The 20652-nt window shown below is 44.6% G+C and overlaps 2 long non-coding RNA genes across 4 annotated transcripts in view; one reads left to right on the top strand and one right to left on the bottom strand.

The window, feature by feature from the left end:
• LOC309586705 overlaps positions 1-8915 on the top strand; it is a 17461-nt gene extending 8546 nt beyond the window's left edge. The window contains exons 2-3 of the long non-coding RNA XR_014227409.1: positions 53-163; positions 4236-8915. This is a non-coding gene — a long non-coding RNA (uncharacterized lncRNA). The remainder of the gene's footprint in view (positions 1-52; positions 164-4235) is intronic.
• LOC309586706 lies at positions 5834-20652 on the bottom strand. 3 transcript variants are annotated; one of them, XR_014227410.1, is made up of 3 exons: positions 18562-20652; positions 10196-17289; positions 5834-6962 (listed from the first exon to the last, which is right to left on the bottom strand). It is a non-coding gene; the product is annotated as an uncharacterized lncRNA (long non-coding RNA). The 3 variants fall into 3 exon arrangements; XR_014227411.1 differs by lacking the exon at positions 5834-6962 and having other exon boundaries at positions 9298-16363; positions 16471-17289; XR_014227412.1 differs by lacking the exon at positions 5834-6962 and having other exon boundaries at positions 9298-17289; positions 18562-18720; positions 20105-20652.

The following is a 20652-nucleotide window of genomic DNA, read 5'->3' as shown; positions in this document are numbered from 1 at the left end:
ATTTGGAATATGCCTGCCTCCCTGTAACATTTAGTCGTGCTCTCTGGTACAGGTGGATCTGCCTCTTGGGTCCAGTCGATTTGTCAGTCGTACTCCTCCCAAAGGAAACGTGCACCTGCGTTTTCCCTGCGCTGTGGTAGTGCTTTCTGTGCCCAGCCTCCAGGTACTGTGCACCTCTGTGGGATGCAGCGGGATGGCCGCCCCAGGCTTCCCGGAATTCCCTCCTCGGCAGTTAGTGACAGAGCAGGGAATGCAAGGCATTATTTCGTTCATGTCCACCACCCACAAATGGCATTGGGTTTTGGTCACCGCTTTGTTTCTAGCTAATGCGTAGGTGTTAAGGGAAACTTTGTGCCAACACACAGGTTTTCCAAACTTTGGGTTTTTCTGTAGTGTCTCCGTGTCACCCATACATAGTACATCTCACTCGGTGCTCAATGAGTAGGTTACGCTCTGGTGTGTGAGAAGCCCTGGGATAATTCCCCATTTGTTCGGCTGTGTGGAGCTGGTGATTCTGGTGGCTGCCGAATTCTGGTTATTGCATCCCATCATAAAGAAGAAAAAAGAAAGCTTGGAGGAAAGAGCCCTCCTTTCCTTCTTGTCCCTTGGGATATCCTGAACAGCTCCAGAGCTGGTGCAGGGGTCTGATCGGATGCTGCCCTCCACCGCTCCCCTGCCCTGGGTGGTGGGACAGCAGCACCCTGTGGTGGAGGAGGTGAGGGGACACCGGTCTCAAGAGGTGCCGTCTTCTGCCTTTGTCACCTTCTGTCCCCATGGCTTCCATGTCCCCCTTCCTGAAGCTCATTCCCGTTCTTGTTTGAAAATGGCTGCTCTAATAAGCATGGCCCTTTAGCCCAAGCAGCCCTTGGATACAGGAGGCCTGGATGTGTCTTGGTGTGCCATCGGATGAACCTTTTTTCATGGCTGACTGTGCAAAAAAGCTGCTGGTCCTTACATAGTTTGTAACAGAGGGGGCATTAATGTGAACAAGGTCCAAGAAATACCTTTGTAGAGTCTTGTGCGTGACCTCTGCTAAATTTGACAAAGCAGCTTATGTGACTTGGTCTTCTCTTTGGAGGCACTGTGATCAAATATTCTCCCCTGGCCCTATCGTGGTAATCTTGCATTAGGGTTTTGCAATCCTCTGCTAAGTAAGAAGGTGCTGGTGAGCTCGCAACGTGAAGGTGGCTCTACGCTTTTTCCAAGGGTCCTTCAGAGCAAGTGTTGATGGGAAGAATGTGTTTGACCCATTTCCGTTTTTCTTTCAGTGGATGTTTCAGCTGCATAAACCCCAGCGAATCCCTACATGTTCCATGTAACTTGCAATCAGTTACATTTCTCCACCCTGTACAAATCTGACCGGTTTTATGCAAAGGCATATAAATGATGTTTCTTAGTAGGCATTTCTTTCATGTTTTATATTACAGCTGCATGTATCTACATTAGATAAGTCAGGAATATTGGAATAACAAATGTTAAAATTGGGTCATAAATCACAAGACTTATTGAGCTCAAACTTCAGAGGGCCTGGATCCTCTCCTGGTACATTCAGCGGGCAAATGACGTACACCTCAGGGCCATGTTTTGCACAGGAGGGCATCAGTGTGAATAGCTGGCTGCTGTTACTCTGCTTTGGCATCTCTTGTCTCTGGGGAATAATATTCCTTCTGGTTCCCATTGAATCTCTGAGGGGGAAAATAACACTTAAAATGTAGCTGAAAAGTGCTCTCCGTGTGCCGAGTTTCATATTTTTTTAACCTTTGCATTTTAAAAATGTAAAGTAGCACCTTCCATTTCCTAAACTGATGACACCTAAGGATAAATAGATCTCTACAGCCAATTGCCTCAAACACCTCAAAGACGAAGTGCCGTTTTGCAGATCGGCAGTGAAGATGCAGACCCCCGGTATTGCTGGGAACCAACCAGTCACCACTAAAATACAATAGTGCAAAACCTTTTCAGCAGGCTGAGCACACCCAGCCCTTCTTACAATGTTATGCCTACAGTATTATGTCTAAAAACCCTTGGGAAACTAGTTGACAACATTTTAAAGAGGAGATTGAAACACTTAACAGTACTTCTGTAGGGTTCCCCCCCATTTTAATGCACTAGTAAATGTAGCTGACTACCACTCCCACTTTAATAAGGATTATCCTGGAGGCTCTCTGTAGATAAAATGTAATTTCGTGAACCTTCTTGTGACATCGGTTTTAACTCCTTATATCCATTTACACATCCAGTTTTGTGGCATCACTGAATATGTTCACTTTTTGAAGTCCAAGATGTGAAGTGGCTTTGCGTCATTTCTTTAGAAAACAGTAAAAATCATAAATGGAGCCCTGATTTTCAAAACAGGAACATTAGATTTGCCTTTTTTTTTTTTTTTTTTTTAATAAAATGAATGCATGCTTATAAATTCAATGTTCAGGCAGGGTTTGTGGTGGACTAGCCCGTCTGTTTTGCCCGCAAAGCAGCAAAGAGAACAGGGATCGTGTTAGGAAGAGAAGGATTTATGACTGCTATCTTCTCCCCCATCGCAGCCTCTCTAGAGGTGTGGCTGGAAGTTTAAAGCCGGGCTGGATGCAGCTGCGAGTGGGGCGAGGGAATGGCAGAGTCCCCCCTTGCAGAACCCCGGCACCCCGTAATGCTGATGGGCAGAGCGAGGCTTGCGGTCCCGCCGTCGCCCCAGCTCCCCGCCACCCAGGTCAGGCCTCCAGCTGAAGTCTTCAATGCATCCAGAGACTACGTGGTGCTGCAAAATGCGTGTCAGAGGCGTTGATCTCTGCTAGCTTTGGAACTAGAGAGGCTGCTGCAGCTGCTAGTGCACTGTACTTGTGGGTCTCTACCGGCAGAGGGGGGCTGGAAGACCGTTTATACATTGCTTTAATGTTTCAACACTTCACAGGCTGAATATTGAGCCTGATGGCCTTAGTGCTTCCTTTATTTCCTAATCCTCCAGTTATCTTTAGTTAGTAATTACAAGACATTAAGTATTTAACAAAGATTTTCATTTGAACTTTTCCTCGCTGTTTATTTTGCTTTGACGCTATTCTTCCAGATGAGAATAACCAAACATTATAATGAAATTTAGGAAGACAAGTCTGAGATACTGTTGCTATTGATTGGGAGCTACTTCAGTCTAGGACCAAAGTAGTTGAAACAAATAACTCTGTGAATAAGTTGTCGGTGTTCTCGCATTTATTAGGGATTGAAACTCAAGACACTAACAGCGAATGGAATTCATCTCGCCGAACCTCAGCCATCCAACAGACGCCCGGTCTGTGCTGCGGCTTTCCCTACGCTCTGTGGCCAGGACTGCGCACATCCCAAGCTTGATCCGTCCAATGCCTCTTATCCTAATTTAGGAATCTAACTTTGCAGAACACAATTTAGCAGGAGCCTGATCCCAAACATTATTTGTGCGTGTATAATTATTCTCGTGCAGAGTCCCACTGTGTGTGACAGTTAATGACTAGACAGGTAATGATGTGAGTACCTATTATGCAGGAATGGGCTCAGTTCTCGTGCTTGTGTTACAGGGGGATTAATTTGTCTCTTGAGGTGTCTGTTCCTTTCTCTTGGCTACAGAGGGAGCAGAGGCTAGACTGGCTCAAAGTTAGGCTTGTAACCTACACATCGAGCTTAGACATATCTCACCCGCTGTGTCCACAGGCTGGTGTTGCTGATATTGGGTAATACTCTTGGTCATCTTTAATGGTCTGTAGACACTTAATAGATTTTATGGCTCTGATTTCACATCCAATGGCATAAAGCGTGAGAGTTACTTACGTAATTAGTAGTCATTAACTTTTCTGAAATCAGTAGAATTCCACATGGGAGCGATTGCACAAGTATAAGTACTTCAGGCTGCTGTTGACTGGAGATCTGTTAGGAAGCTGTACATAATAAAAGGTAGTACTAAACGATGATGGAATATTTATCATCTTCTAATATATAGTGATTTCTCTTCTGTATTAGATGTTCTGTTGAGAATTCTCCTACACATATTTAAGTAGTTTTAAAAGGTTTGAACAAAAATTAAAGAATTCCTGTCCTTGATTTCAGTTATTTTACCACTCAGGACTTATGCTTTCAAAACAGACTTCCTATCTAAACTTCTTCAATTTTCAAAAACACTGAGTACCAGCAGTCTTCATTTTGAACTCTTTCAGAAGTATAGCACAGATGAGGCCTTAGTATCTACTAGAGGAGGTAACATTCCTCTCCGTTTGCAGAAATAGAGCAAACCAGTGACTAACTCAAGCAAAAGATTCAAGAGGCATCTTCCATAATGGCTACAACGAGCAGATAACCTCTGGCCTTCCCTTCCACAACACGCAGGCAGTACCAAACACACGTGAGTAAGATTTGCATCCTCCTCTTCTGCAGGGATCAAGCCTTTTGAACCAGTTTCCAAAACTGTCCACGGTGCAGGAAGGGCATCTGATGTATTTGAATCCGAATCTGAATTCTCTCAGTTCCAGGAGGCACACAAGGCGCGAACATCGTTCTTCCACTTCGGTCGGTCTGCGGCTGCGTGCTCTGGAGTCCCAAGGGCCACAGCGCAGTCTTCTGTTGGTTTTTTCCTCAAGACATGACCGATCCAGTTCCATCTCCTCCTCCTCACTTCATTACTGATTTTCTCCATCTCTGCCATTTGATGCTCATCGTTTCTGCAACTTTTTATTTATTTATTTATTTTTTTCCGGGAGGAGGTAGTTGGCCTCCTGCCCAACCCCCATGACTTGGAGGGCCAGTGGTTTTTCTGTCAGGGTGGCCTTCCCTTAGGCTGCGTTGGTTCGCGGCACCTTCTTCAATTTTATCCGGTGCACCCTCCAGAGAGGGATCCCCTATCCACCACCCAGGGGACGCGCCTTCTAGCCATGCAGCCCCAGCCGAAGGTTGATGTATTTGAACGCAGAGAAATGCCACAAGAACGATTATAAAGGATTAGAGGAACAGGGTCAGGAGGATAAGACAAAGTTATTGCAGACACGGGGGTGTATTCATGACACCGGCATCTGCTGTGGCTCTCCCAGAACAGTTTCCAGTCTACACCAGACTGTATAGAGCTTTCTGCAGGCTTTAGGTGTGCACAGCACTTGAGCTCTGCTGGAGTTTAATAACATGGAAAATCTTGTGTGTGATTCCTTGCTGTAATGACCTGTTAGCACACATATGGGCTTTCAGGTTATGGAAATGACCCATGATTTATGAAATAGCCTCTTCCTGTTTGCAGTGATGCAGTGAAATATTGAGTCATCTCTAACCCTTTAGCCTGCCCTGTCCAGGCTCCGCCTTGTTTGCTGTCTGTCCCCTGGGATTTGGCTTGATGATACCAGCCAACAGTTTTTATTTGAAGTAGTCTCAGTTTTATCAGTTTTGGATGAATTACTGCCCTTTCCTAGGGCATCATCACTGCTGGTTTGAATTATAATAAATTGCTAAAAAATGAGCTGTGCGTAGTTTGGGTTAAATTAATGAATTGTTGATTTTGGGGATTAATTACTTGCATTTACTTCATGCCAAGACACCTAACTCTCCTCCCATAGTGTAATGAGTCCAGGGGCCCAAGAAGTTCTGGATTCAGCTGGAAAGTAGATATTGCAATGATCCACCGGCTTGTATTTCACTGCCTTTTGGAGCGAGCTCCTAATGCCAGTGAAACCTCAGCAGTCTGACATCTGACCCTTCAAGGGCTGAAACAGAGTAGGTGTCTGAAAACAGCACATAAGTTCTTTCCCCAGGTTTGCACAGTTGGGTATTTTATCCTTTCTCAACAGAATATAGCAGGGGCTTAGCCAGAGCAGGTTGGATGGTCTTACGGTGCATCTTATTCACAGTGGCTTAGTTGAGTGTAACTTTGACTCTGCAAACGTAATGTCTTGGCTAAAGAGCTACGTTTTCAGTGGCTATGCAGTCTGATGGGTGTGCTGACAAATAGCTGGAGACCGCAGAGCTATGTTGTCGTTCCTTCCTGCCAGTGAGACATTCCTGTTCACCTCTTGGACAGTGTCATAAGTCTTTTTATTGGTCTTGGCTATCACTGGACCCAGCTGATCCAGCGTGAACTCATGCATAATCTATATGCCAGTTGTAGAGCCATCATGCCTTCCTAAAACCCAGTCTTTTTTAGATATTATCCCACAGAGAAAGAGGACAGAAGATGGAACAAGCCAAATGACATCAGTGGGGTAAAAGAGCCAACAATTTTCCAGATTTGAAATGCAGCGCCTTTGGATATTGACAATTTACAGTTGCTTTGTCAAGACACAGAATTTTGGAAAAATCTTTGACAAGGAAAATACGGGTGCGACATGATGGTTTTTCTTGTGGAACATTTTAACGTCCATGCTCAGCTTTCCCAGTGGGATCTTTCTTAGAGCAGGAATTTGTCACCACCTACTTGATTTGGATGACCCTTCTGCCAAAATCAACAAGGAACGAATTGACAGGATCTATGATTCTATGACAGGATGGACTTTAGCAACAGGGAAATTGTGACACGTTTGAAGAGAACACACGCTCAGAGGAGGGGCTGCTTCAGTTTCAAAAAGCAGCAGCTTATCAGCAAAACAAGCTCTACTCTTTCCTGCAGATGTCTTGTCTCTGCCTTGCAGCAGTGCTAAGAGAGGTTTCATCTTGTGAGAAGCCAAGGGAAAGAGATTTACTATAGTGAGAACATCTACGCACATGCTATTTAAACTCCAGTCATTCTATTGAGTTGAACTAAGACAAGCATTAAAACCAGCTGGCACCGTAATGATGAGAAGTCTTTGCAGTTATTACAGGGTTTGTTTTTCTACTGAATCAACACATGCTGCAGCTTCTGCGACAAAGGAAGGAAGTGCATATTGGTACAACAGCACACAAGAATATCATTCATTGCCCTTCTGCTGACTGGTCATGGGTGGCTCGGGCCAGACGTGTCAGTCTTCCAAGACAAATCAACGGTGCAAAACCTGGGTGCATGAAAAACACCGTTTTTTTTAATACACAAAGATCAATCTTAAAGCAGCGGAGATGCTAAGCAGTGCACAGAGCGATTGTATCTTTCAGAAATCTTACTGAACACAAGTAGCCAGGAGTCCGAGACCTGACTTGGCAGTGATGATGCCACTTCGCTCCTTCTTCTCCTCGCTCTTCCCTGAAACACTACAACCAAAATTAATAGCGCACCATGTCTTCCCAAGCCTGAATATATTCCCAAGCCTGAATATATTCACACATGAAGAGAAGAACATGGGAGCCTTGATAACTGGAACAAGAAAACTTTAATTGTTTAGCTATGAGTGGAATGTCCTTTTATAAAATGCCAAAGAGCCTGTGTTTTTTAGGTCAAAAACTAAAAAGATGAGCTTTGAGCTCTTATTACTTCTTCTGTTCCTTCGCAGTAAAAATCTGGAGTGCTTTAAAAATGCTGAGAACATGACAGTGATTGACAAGAAAAGAAGGGATGTAAGGAGATACTGTGCTAAAGAAATTTTAATTATTTTTACTAAACAAAATTGATGCTGATGTAGGTCTCGCATTTGCAGTCTCAGCCAGAAGCCAGGGCTAAGTTTTCTCAACCAAGACCCTTACACACTCTGCCTTTCACCCTTATGGAAGAACACCTGATTTGGTAAAATCCCAGAGTGACTTTAAGGAGACAGATCCTAAGAAATTAAACAGCTGCCTGAAATTTTTATTTTTAACTTTTTCTCAGTGAAAGCATGTCTTATTTTTAATGGGTGTGCAGTGCAGGCGTAAGGCTGCTTGCATCATTTTTATTCCTAGATCTGTGCACTAGTGGATCCCCAAGCGTATGGGTTTGGTTCCAGTCAGGTGTGGGCACGCGACCGCATTTCCATTGAATTATGAAGTATCTGTGGTATGGAGTTCAGACAGGTTTTATAACAGCTGGTAGCTGATATCTGAGCTGACATAAGGTGACAATGGCACCGAGAGACAGTAGCTGTAATCGCATTAAGTGTGCCAGGACAAAACTAATAAAACTTTTACAGACATTTTAACTGACAGCATGAGTGAAAGCTGGATCTGCACCTTCAATAGTGGGTTAGGGCACATCTGGTCGGATACTAAGGACCCTAATGTTGGATTTATTGTGTCATTAAGCCAGAGTTAGAGAGGAGAAGGGTTAACCATATCTTTTTTAGTTGCTAAAAATGGAAAGCACTCTGTCACTGGTCTGTTCTTCCCAGTGAAAAAGCCAGTCCTATTTGAAAACTGCTGTTGGAGATGATTCAACCATCATCTATCTACATGTTAAATCTTCAAAAAGATTCTGTGTTATTGCACAGTGATGTCAAACAACAACATAAAACTGCTAACATGTATTAACAGGGAGATTTAAAGAAGATGTGGCACAGGCATTTGTATAACTGTACTTTGTTGAGCTGAGCACAGGTACAGTTCTTGTCTGCTCGGATCTTTTAACTGGCCTGAGACAAAAACATACACTTAATATTCAGCAGCCACCTATGCCCAGTAATGACAGGGTCCTCCAGTGACATGATAACTATGTCAATAAAATATTAGCTAAATAGTAGCTGGGTTTTTCTGGTTAAAAGAAAATGAGATCTTCATTAAATTCTAAGATAAGGTTAAAAAAAAGAATTACTTCTTTCATTACGTAATCTGGTTATCTGCTGTGTTAACTTGGTGACTGGATAATTTGAGCCTGCTAATTTATAGACTTAACTGAAATTGCAGCCTAAATCATATAAAATACAGAGCATTGCTTTGTTTTTAATCAGTTTGGTGAAATTGTAAGTATCATAGAATCATAGAATCATAGAATCGTCAAGGTTGGAAAAGACCCTGAAGATCATCGAGTCCAACCGTTAACCTAGCACTGCCAAGTCCATCTATCCCATGTCCTCAAGCACCACATCTATCTGTTCTTTAAATACCTCCAGGGATGGAGACTCAACCACTTCCCTGGGCAGCCTGTTCCAATGCTTGACCACCCTTTCGGTGAAGAAGTTTTTCCCAATATCCAACCTAAACCTCCCCTGGCGCAGCTTGAGGCCCTTTCCTCTCGTCCTATCACTTGTTACTAGGGAGAAGAGACCGACCCCCACCTGGCTACAACCTCCTTTCAGGCAGTTGTAGAGAGCGATAAGGTCTCCCCTCAGCCTCCTCTTCTCCAGGCTAAACAACCCCAGCTCCCTCAGCCGCTCCCCGTAAGACTTGTGCTCCAGACCCTTCCCCAGCTTCGTTGCCCTCCTCTGGACACGCTCCAGCACCTCAATGTCCTTCTTGGAGTGAGGGGCCCAACACTGAACACAGGACTCGAGGTGCGGCCTCACCAGTGCCAAGTACAGGGGCACTATCACCTCCCTGGTCCTGCTGGCCACACTGTTCCTGATACAAGCCAGGATGCCATTGGCCCTCTTGGCCACCTGGGCACACTGCTGACTCATGTTCAGGCAGCTGTCAACCAACACCCCCAGGTCCTTTCCCGCCAGGCAGCTCTCCAGCCACTCCTCCCCCAGCCTGCAGCGTTGCATGGGGTTGTTGTGACCCAAGTGCAGGACCCGGCACTGAGCCTTGTTGAACCTCACACAGTTGGCCCCAGCCCATCGATCCAGCCTGTCCAGGTCCCTCTGCAGGGCCTTCCTACCCTCCAGCAGATCGACACTTCCACCCAACTTGGTGTCATCTGCGAACTTACTGAGGGTGCACTCGATCCGCTCATCCAGGTCATCAATGAAGATATTGAACAGGACCGGCCCCAACACTGAGCCCTGGGGAACACCACTCGTGACCGGCCATCAACTGGATTTGACTCCATTTACCACCAAGTAAATTAGGTAAGTAATGTGGTTTGTGAGATTCATGTTTGTGCATTGATCCCTTTTATGCAACCCAACATGGGACACAAGCTGCGTTTACTTCATCAGACCGCAGCCTGGGTCACAAGCTCTGAAGGCACACAGCAGCTCTGGTGTGAAATCACCAGCCTCTTCCGTCTGTCTCCAGAGCGACTACCTACATCCCCTACATTACACAGGCCGTAACATCCCCGATAACAAAGACCGTGGTAGTTATCTATCTTGCAATACTGAGAATGTAGCTGTTTATAAATACACTTACGCGCTACGGATTTGCCAGCATGCCTTCATTCACCTGCCTAAGTCAACACAAGACACACAATCACCAAATATATTCCCCTATAACGAGCACCTACCTGGGTACACAGTCGCTTTGCAACAGGACAAAGTAGGTAGTTATGTAGAACATCTAACCAACTGCCGCAGGGCGAAACAGCCACCGCCGCTGGGCCGCCTGTTTCAGCCGGCAGGGGTAGTACCTGTTCTGCTCATTTTTACGAAGCGTCGTGTTCCCTGGCACATGATATATAATAAAACGCACCGGGTGGTGTTCGGCCCCAGGGAAGAAGGCTGCCCCTGTCTTGTCTTGGATGCTGCAGCCGTGGTTGGAGCCGCGGAAAGGGGGCGAGGTGCTTCTCTGTGGTGCAGTTGAGCACGATGAGTTGGGTGAACCATCTTAAGAGCAGGATGGGACAGAAAGAAGCATTTGAAAGAGAGAACCTGCCCTACAAGGAGTTAATTTGGAAAATTTCTGTTTCTGTTCTGCCTCACTTGAAGTGTTCTCTAAAAAAAAAAAAAGTATTCCTTTCTGTTCTAATAAATCTGATTTCTAGAGTTAAGAGCTTTGTGGTTTGGGACATTTGCTTCAAGGGAAAACTGGAGGTAGGTCCACCTCAAGGATCTGATGACTCTACCAGAGTGCTAATATCATTATATATGTTTATTACCTTCAGAATTAATTTGCCTGCCTTTAGCTGCCTTGCAGGATTATAATGTGAATTCCTTAGTTAATTGCTGAAAACTGCATTCCACTGCCCTGTGTGTAGTGTATTGATTTGCACACGCACAAGGCAAGAGTAAATTGCAAAACATTGTGATTTGAATTTAAACCCATTGCTAAACTTTGGCCTGGAAGCACCGAGTTGCAGTCGCATTTACACAAGCTGAGTCCAGAGGTAAAGAGCAATATAAGGGCAAGGCAAAGGACTCATAAAGCACCGCAGCGGAGCTAACTTCTTGGGCTATATCATTCGGATTTTTCCCCTTTTCAGCGCTTGCAGGGTCCTTTATAACAGATACAGAGCTTGAACAAAGTGTATTTGCTGCCCCTCTACTTATTTATGTGCTAGTGTGTAATTTTTGCAGTGTTTCACATAGTACGAGCAAAACAAATAGGTACCTGCGGGCTTCCTTATTCCTGTGGTGGAAGCAGCAGGGGGGGAGAAGGGCAAAAAGAGAAGGCAGAATTTCTGCTACCAGGAGGAAAAAGTGGATAGAGAGCATCACAAAAGATTTTATTTAAGCAGCCTACTAATGTGCCTGCTTACCGCTGAGTTCTGCTGCAGTTCACCAGCTCATCAGCATGTACATATTCTGGTTATCTGCCATATTAACTTGGTGACTGGATAATTTGAATCTGCTAATTTACTGACTTAACTGAAATTGCAGCCTAAATCATATAAAATATAGAGCATATATATATATATATATATACAGATTATCAGTTGTATTATGGGGCTAGATTCTGGCTCCTTTCACAGCACTGAAGTGGTTAATTAGACACAGAAATACACGACTTTTATCCTTTGTCTAAATATATTTAAAATGATGCCAAACTACCCAAATACGGTATTATCTCATATAAACCCAACTCAAAGCCAGAACTGATCACGGCCAGGCCAGTAACCTGTCCCAGTTCCTATCTCACTTGGCACATCTCCGAGCAGTGATTCTCACAGTACATCCCAATATACCAGCTGCTCCCAGTGTAAAGAGAACGGTTTGGTAATTCATTACAGATTGTTTATGATTGACAATATTTACTGGAAGTACTTTTTGGACAAATACAGTGCTGCAAACAGATGGGGATGTTAGGCAGCTGTACGTTCCCTACAGCGTGCAGATAAACTGTAGTTGGAGTTTTTTCCCTGCTAGCAACTCGGTCAAAAGGGATTGTAAAAGCACTTGGGAATTAGCCCAGGACTTTCATGATGGCCTTGAAGAAGAACATCGTGAGTACTTCTTTAAACATCCCCGCTTAGGTCAGCCAGTGAATTGTTTTACTGTAGTGTCGATGGAGTCCTTAAAAAGATTACACTTCAGTTCAGCGTTACTGGCGCTCAGACGGAAAGGCGAGGGCTTCAGACACCACCAGTATGTGAAAAAGTCATCGTGCTTTTATCATTTTGTCTTGCAGCCTTGGGGAGCAGGCTGTCAGGCACCGATCTGCTGCAGGGCCCCTCTTTCAAGGCCATATTCCCCGTCCCCTCCATGTCCCCTACACCAGTGTGCCGCTGTTGCACTGATGTGATGAGCGGGATGTACTCAGACCACGGATGAAGGAATTGCTGGGCCACCCGGCCCTTGGGCAGGAGCCCTCGGGCAGGGTCTGCACGGCGCCGTGGCTTCACATGCTCCATCCCACCCCCCCTCCAGGCACTTTCCACCTCCTCAAAACCTTTGCAGCACAGCCAGGGTAGCTCTCCTCTTCATATATTGAAATAATCACTCTGCTACAACCAAAATAGGATGTTTTCTATCCAAGAACTGTGGATGGTGGTGTGTGTATGCAACTACATAGCTTTGGGGATCCTCTGGAGATGGATGCAGGCAGGACGCTCCAGCTTGGAATTCCTCAAGAGCAGCATAAAAGGTGCATGATCATGTCCTTCTGCTTATTCTGGCCCTGTATGAGATGAAGCTATGTGTCATATGCTTGATATTAAATGGACTAAACAGGTCACTTGGTTTCTCTTTAATTCTTTTAATCTTCTTACAAGATACAGAATAGGCTTAAGTCAAAAACCGTTCCTTAATGTAAAGGGTTGAGGGGGACAGTTGCTCGCTTGGCTGTTTTGTGATGATGACAGCGGTCCCCAAGGACTGGGTTTGCAGAGCACCGATACTCCTCTGCCGAGCACGTTTATGCCTCCTTACTTAATATCCATAAAGATTCCCAGGAGACAATTACAATCATAGCAGTAGGAAGAGTCAGACTGTAGTTAAACCTTCCAGCCCACACATAGTAACAGGAAAATCCTGTTTGAAGAATAAGGGAAGATTCCGGGTAAGAAGAGATCATGTGCTGATAACGCTGCCGTCCCCCCACCCTCTGTATGGTTACTCCGGCGTAAGTGGCCGCAGAGTCCAGCCCACCATGGGTCTTTATATTTTTTTATATTCTTTTATACAGGAGGGCTGTCTAGGGTGGGATAAGGAAAGATGGGTTTCTCGGAAGCATTTCTGCAGTTGAGCTAGCAACAATTTTATTTAATGACCACAAAAGCTCAGGTCACTGCAAAAATAATTGTTTTCTGACCCAGGCATGGGTTTTCTTGTCCAGACTGAAAATTAAAGAGGGAAGAGGTGTGTTGGTAGGGAGACACATAGCAGTGCAAGCCATCCAGCACGGGAGTGGGAAAAGAGAGGGTGCCTGTTTTGGCCCCTGCTCGAGGTTCTGTGAGCGTTAATGCTGCTGGCACGCAGCTGTGTTAAGTAAGTAAGAGTTAAAACGCCATCCTGAGCCCAGATTTGCACTTCTCAAGAGAAATGCTGGAACGCTTCTGCGATACAGTACACACAAAAAGATTTTTCACCACAATAAGAATCTATCATTGGTCTAGCAGTGTAAGCTGAACCCCCAAAATTGACACTTCCAGGCAAGTGAGAAGAGATTTTTAGCCAGGGATCACAGCATTTCTTCCCAGAAAATTGCCCGGAGGAGCAGTAGCAAATTCAATTCATGAAGCTTCCTTCTAATCTAACCGAAAGAAAGACCACCACCCGTCTTATCTAATGACTTCAGGGAAAACTACTTTGCATCTCACAGTCAAACCATGCATTTTCTGGTGGACAGTGTGCTTTTGTTAAGGAAAATCTGAAGCTTTGCTTTTAATAAAAAACAAACAAAACCACAAATATATATTTTTTAAAAATCCCTTGCAAGTCTGCCAACATTTCATTTTTTTTTCCCACAATAGGTAACAAAGACATTAGCAATTGGCAACACAAAATTATCTGAAAAAAATCTTATCAAACCTATAGAAATCCTTGTATGGCTAAGAAGCCACGTGGAGAGGGGAAAAAAGCTCTAAAGATGTCCGCTTGAGTAGGGCTCTTGTCTCACATAACAGTCCCATAAGCACAGCAGCTGAAACTTCTATAGGGTTGGTGCAAAACTGGTTGTGAAACTGTACTCGGAAAATATTTATCAGTGATTCCCAGGCAGAAGAGAGCCGTGCCCCTGCAGGGGTCCGTCTCGGGTCTGCTTCCATAAACACATTAAGGAACAGCTCTTCCTTTTCAGAGCTTGGTGTTCGCATTGCCTTTTTTTTTTTTCCCAATTGATTTTTACAGTGTTAGTGCAAAGATCAGATGCTTCTCTGCTAGTCAGATCCTCGCTCACTGCAAGCATGCAGTTGTGCAGGCTGTAAATTCATTATGTAAATTGTTTCCAGCATTTCTAGTGGGCTAATGTAAGGCGTGTGACTTTAATACCATCAATAAGAAGCAGGATCTGACGGGTTTGGTCTTTGGAACTAACAAATTAAAGACCAGCTGTCTCCAGTTCCTTCAATTTGGAGCGGATAAAAAGTTATTTGTAAGCATTTGGAAAATAACAAGGAGAGAAGTAGCAGCTACCATGGATTCATCGGGTAGGAATTGTATCAGGTAGAAATCGCAATCAGATTTCTTTCTATGATAAGATAACAGAACCCATAAATAAGCAAAAAGCAGTAGATATCAGATATCTGGACTTCAGTGAAATTTTTGTCTTGTGGTGCATTCTCATAAACAAACTAGCTGAAACTCCTATAGGGTCAGTAGAAATCAGGTTTCATACATTGTCAGCGCAGAAAGGCGGCTACTGGGGTCTGTCCTCATTTGTTTGATGTTTTCACTAACAATACGAATGATGGAATAGAAAACACGTATGAAATTTGCTGATAGTGCAAAACTGTAAAGGCTGCAGTATAATAGAGGATGGAATTCAAGTTCAAAACAACCTTGAAAACCGGAGCGATGTTTTGAAGACTGAAACTCAACGGGGACCAGCGCAAAGTTGTACACCAAGGCATGAACCATCAAGGCACACAGATAGAGGAGGAGGAGGAGCTGGTGAGCAGTTGGTTTTCCCAAAAGGATCTGGGAGGTAAAATGGATCACAACACGCCTTCCCATCATGCCCTGCCGCTGCTTTCCGTGGCAGAAATGGCAGTTGCATGGATATGGCTGGAATAGGTCTTTACCCTGGTGTGGATCCGTGTGCCATCGCTGTTCGGAGTGGGGACCACAACCAGAAGTCTAGAGCCTTTCAGTCTCTTTACAGTTTAGTCCACAGAGTTAGCAGGCTAGAAACATTTCATTTCTAAAAAGGGATCTCCCACGCCAACTTCAAAACATTTAGTAAGCTGGTGCGATGCACAGAAGCACAAAACCACAGACTGTCCTGCAGCCAGACAGAGCTGTGATGGGGACAGGGGAGGCAGGGGGGGCTGTAATTCTGTAGGGGCTGTGTGCTTCTTATCAGACCAGACTGTAACATAACAGAAAGGTCAGTCCATGACTTGAGCGGAGGCCAGGCTAGCTGCAGTCACAAATACAACCTAAATACTGCTTCACTACATGGAATTTACTCACAAGGCTCTCGGGTGATTGACTTGCTAAAGGTGGACGAGAACTTGGCTCGCCCAAACATTGCTGCGGACTATCCCATCTATCCCATATTCGTTGACATTTATCCCATATTCATAGACATCCATCCTATATTCGTTGAAAATACTTGCAGAAGTGGGTGTTGTTGCAGAAGGAAGAGTCGAACTCCCAGATCCGAACAGCAGAAGCGTGGTTGAGAGAGGGATGGATTAAATACTGGACTGATAGTTTGCATAAATGGGAAAAGTCAGAGTGAGGTTTACAACTCCTACAGAGGGAATCCTCTTGAATTTGTGTATAGAAAAGGTATTTTAGTAGTTATACAGCTTAATGTCAAGTTTTAATGAGCAGTTCCAGCACCATGCATAAACAAAGCCTAAATGTTGTGAGTCCTTCACCGCTGTAGTTACTCAGTGATATCTGTGCCAACGGCCACCGGCTACCCACGGGTAGGGACGGCCAGGCAAATCTGAAACAGTGGGGGATCTTTTCCAGGTTAATTCCACGGTGTTACGTGACTGCATGCTTTATCAGTCAGAAAACCAGCCGCCTCCTCGGCAGCTGTACTGCAGCAAGGGACAACTGGTGGAGCGTGATGCGATGTGATAGGAGTGGGTTTAGTTAAACGAAGAGTCTCTCCCATTATCTTTCTGAAAAACGGTTGACAGAGAGGCTTGCTGGTGTTGTCCCGCTCCAAAAAAAAATTACACTCTGAAGCAAAACGTTTTGAAAATATAATATACTTTAGTAAACATACCTTTAACTCTCTAGGTATGATTTCCAGCTAATCACAGCTGCTTTCCTTTGAGCCGCCAGTCTGCTTGTAGGGAAGGCACAGAGAGCAGCCCAGCACAAATGTGAATTATTTATGTTCCTGCTGAAAGCACGAGCCTTGTCACTAGAGCCTTGCTTGATTGAACGGATCTGCAGAGACAGTAGCAACCCAGAACCTTGCCCAGCAAAATGTCGCCCAGTCACAGGCAGCACAGAACAGCAAGGAATATCTGCCTGCGTAGCCGAAGATGACAGAGAAGTGCCAGAGTAAAACATATCTGGGTTTTGAGTCCTTCGGTCTCCCAAGACCCACCAAGATGTGAGTTCAGAAGGTGAGCTGGTGGCACGTCAACTCGGGTACCGGTAACAATCTAGCTGTGACAACACGGGATTTCGAAAGATTACACAAGGCTTTGTGGGAACTCGGCAAGTCTTTAGCACCAGGAACACAAGCTGCTGCGGTCAGGCTTTTACCGGTAGCCCAGCTAGTTTGAGTCAGTGTAAATAAAGAGGTGGTTCCCAAAAGGCTACTGTCATATCTTTGGGTGTTATAGCCACATACCAAATACCGGGTTTGATAATACTGTCCAAAATATTTCAGAGATCTGTTTTTTATGCCATGGTATTTAGCTCAGATTGACAAAGGCAGGAATATGTGGATTCAACAGTTTCTTCCCTATCTGTCGTTAGCCTTTGATCCTGGCTCGCTGCTGTTTGCAGTCTGTCTGCCTTCTTGTAAAGATGAACTCATCACAATGAAAATGTTACGGAAATTACAAGCTGCCAGGACTATCTTGCAAAGCTTTGAAAGGCAATATAGGTTAGTACATTTGTCTAGACATACTAAACATATTTTTCAGTACGTCAGTATTTGAATTTTTCCTAATTATCAACCTATGAAATTATTTTTTACTAAATATATTCAGTTTGTCTTAAGAATTTCTGAGGCTGTGAAACCCAAACCATATCACAAAAGTTACAATATGCAGCATTTCGTAAGTACAGAAATGTTAGTAGATGGTTCCTTCATCATGCATCTCCAATTCAGCCTCATTACCACCGGATACTGGAAGAGCAAACTGCAATTTTTTGTGCTTTCCCAAGTCTGTAATTCCAGTGTTTCCTACATTTCGACCTTACGAACGAAACTAGTCTCTCCGCATTTGGAGTAACGTAGGTGCTTAGCTCTAAACGGGAGATAATCCAGTTATAAAAAGCTTACGGTTATTTGGTCTGAGGTCACCAAAGTACAATGCTAAATGTGAATAAAAGTGAGGGAAGCTGCACGGGACCTGTGTAACCTAGACAAGGAGTAATCTGACTGGCAGGTGATGGAGGTCTGGTTTATATTTAGAAGTTTTGCTGATTTAGCAATAGCAGGACTATAACAACATTCGCCAATCAATACAGCTTTGCTGGTGAAAACCCACAGATGTAGTTTCAATGGCAAAACATCCTTTGCAGTTCTGATATAAGCAATACATAGTTATTAAAGCAATTTAAATTGGATCCCGTCTCTAGGAGGGTGTACCAGCTCTTCTACTGTAGCTACATCGGCAAACTTTCTATTTGAGGCTGTTCTACAGATCAGCTACTGAAGAGTGCGAGGCTGATGACAGCAAAGCTGCTCTGGAGGCTTGACGAGAGGGTAAAGCTTTTCGCCCTTTGGGAGGAACCGCAGAGAAACACTGTCTGCTTCCTTAAGTGAATCTCGGCTGGAGAACAAAGGACTTCAGCTCATGTACAGAGAGGCAATTTACATCTCATTAAACCAATATTTAAAAATCTACACTGTGTTTGTTTCTTTAGTGTTTGTGTTTTTCATTCCCAAACATGTCAAAAAGGATGCATTTTCAATTAATTTTTTTCACTTTTCCAGAATGAAAAGCAGCAAGAACATTTCGGGGTGCCTAGAGATCCTTTTTTCCTATCCTTGCCTAGCTGTAAAACAGTTTAAAGCAATTTTATTAAACTTCCCAAGAAAATTCAGCTCAAGCATAAACACAAGTAGGAGTATTTTCAAGTACAGCTACCGATGTTTTGTAATGTAATAAATTCTTGAAAGACTTCTTACCTTGATATATTTTCTCATGTAGTACTGTAATTTCACAGCTATCCAGCAAAACTTCTTTAATTATCAGTTGCTGGTGATTCTCAAGCCAAGTGTGCTACATGTAGGTGTAGTCTAGAGGCTTTTCAGCGGGTTTTATACCAGCAAAACCCCCAGCTGCAGCTGTAAAAAAGAAAAACCATCCAACTTCAACTGACAGCTATGTCAACGGGGAGAAGAAGAGGTGGGACATAGTTGTACCAGAAGCATTTCTAACTAATGATTTCGGAAAAGCTGTGCTTTTGATAGGAGGTGGTTTCAAGAATACATCATGAAGCGTGCTTTTGCAGGCATAGATAAATCCACACTCTGCACATATTGCTGGTACGACATAAATTGTGTAATAATAAACAACTTTTCATTAGAGAGCCCAAGATTCAACGGGCATTTCTGTGCCACTGTTAACGAGCTGTTTCAAGAATTGCTTAGAGCATGGAGCATTCCCACAACTCATCAGCATGGGGGTCTCACAGGCAGCTTCCCGCTGACAGCCTGTAGACCTTGCTGAGGTGCTCCTCGCTTCATACCAAGACCGGTAAAGAGAAACTAATAATATCCTAAAATACTGGATCTGCTCAGGCACGTAGGGTGTACTCAGAGTCTCAGGGAGCCGGGCGTGTTCTGGAGGGTAGCAAACTGCTTCGCCTCGCATCAGGCTGGGTCCTTTGGCGATTAGTAAACAGCAAATCTGGTTTTGAGGGTGGCCTTGGACCACGTGACGTCCTCATCAAGGCAGTTTTGCTCGTATTATTGGTTTTGCTCCTGTAATTAGTATGAACGAGCATTCTAACTTACAAATATAGTCGTTTTGGGAGGAGCTAGATTTCCCAACCCCCATGTTTCTTCCCTAGGAACAGAACAATATGTACTGTTTTTGCCAAATAAACTGGGTTTACATTATGGCTCGATTCCTGGTAAGTAATTAATATTCTTCATGGACAGCGTGTCTTCAAATAGCTAGCTAATATTTACACCGAGAAAAAGTCTTACAGTCCCAGCTTCGGGCAGCCGGAGACCAGAAACTTTAGTTTCATTTTCTTATCTCGTGGTAACACACTGTAAAGGCGAAGTGGTTTGTACAAAGTACGGCATTTCGAGGCATACAGGAACAAACATAAACATACAATTCAACGGGCAAATAAAAGATGCTGTTGCGTTTCCTGTCCCCTCTTCCCTGTTATGAAGGTCACATTTTTCAGAAAGGGGATACAAATACGAACGTAGAAACGAAAATACATTTTTATCCAGGTAAAATGGCAAACAGCAGGTTTTACCAGCAACTTGCCACGTCTCCGTTTTTGCTGTCTTGCTGCCATATTTGCAGAATATATATATATACACACACATAAAATTTTGAGGGAGATATATGTAATTTGCATTTAAAAAATTATCTCACAGAATTTCCAAGTGTATTTTAATGAAGCATTCACCCATGGCCTACTTTCAAGTGCCGACAGTTCTCCACAGTTAATAAGTAATACGCAGTGGGAGGAAGGAACAGCTATACCTTAAAATGCTTTGCAAGCAAGTTAACTTCCACCTTTGGGCAAATCTCAAGACCAAGAGCAGGTTCTGTTACTTTTGACTGTACCAGCTCTCTCCGGCTAGCGTAGTGACAAGGAGAAAGGCTGCTCCTGGCTCTCTTTAGACCTAGAAGCACTGGTGCGAGGGGCGGGCAGCTATATGGTGCAAAACAGACGGGTGTCAGGAGAAGCAGGGAGGCCAGGGTCACTCGCTGAGGCAAATGAATTCCCACCAGGTAGGGAAAATCCTGTGTCTTGGATCAACAGGCACCGAGCAGCGTGGGGGCTGACACCGGCCCTCCCTGCTCCTTGTGGCACAGCCACCCGGGATGGGGACAAGGCCGCGCTTCGCTGACGGGCAATGCGAGCGCTGCGGCCCGCACTGGCACGACTCGCTTCGCCGGGGCGAGTGGCTTCTCCGGTGCGGGGCTGCCGCCAGACACCGGCGCCGCTCTCCCGGCGCCAGGGGGCCGTTCCCGGGGGGGGGGGGAGCGGCTGAGGCCGCCGAAGGCCGGCGCTAGGCCCCAGGCCC

The sequence above is a fragment of the Platalea leucorodia genome (genome assembly GCF_965183815.1).
Source record: "Platalea leucorodia genome assembly, chromosome: 2".
NCBI lineage: Eukaryota > Metazoa > Chordata > Aves > Pelecaniformes > Threskiornithidae > Platalea > Platalea leucorodia.
Note: the sequence above shows the minus strand (reverse complement) of the source record. Positions and strands in the feature narration are given on the sequence as shown.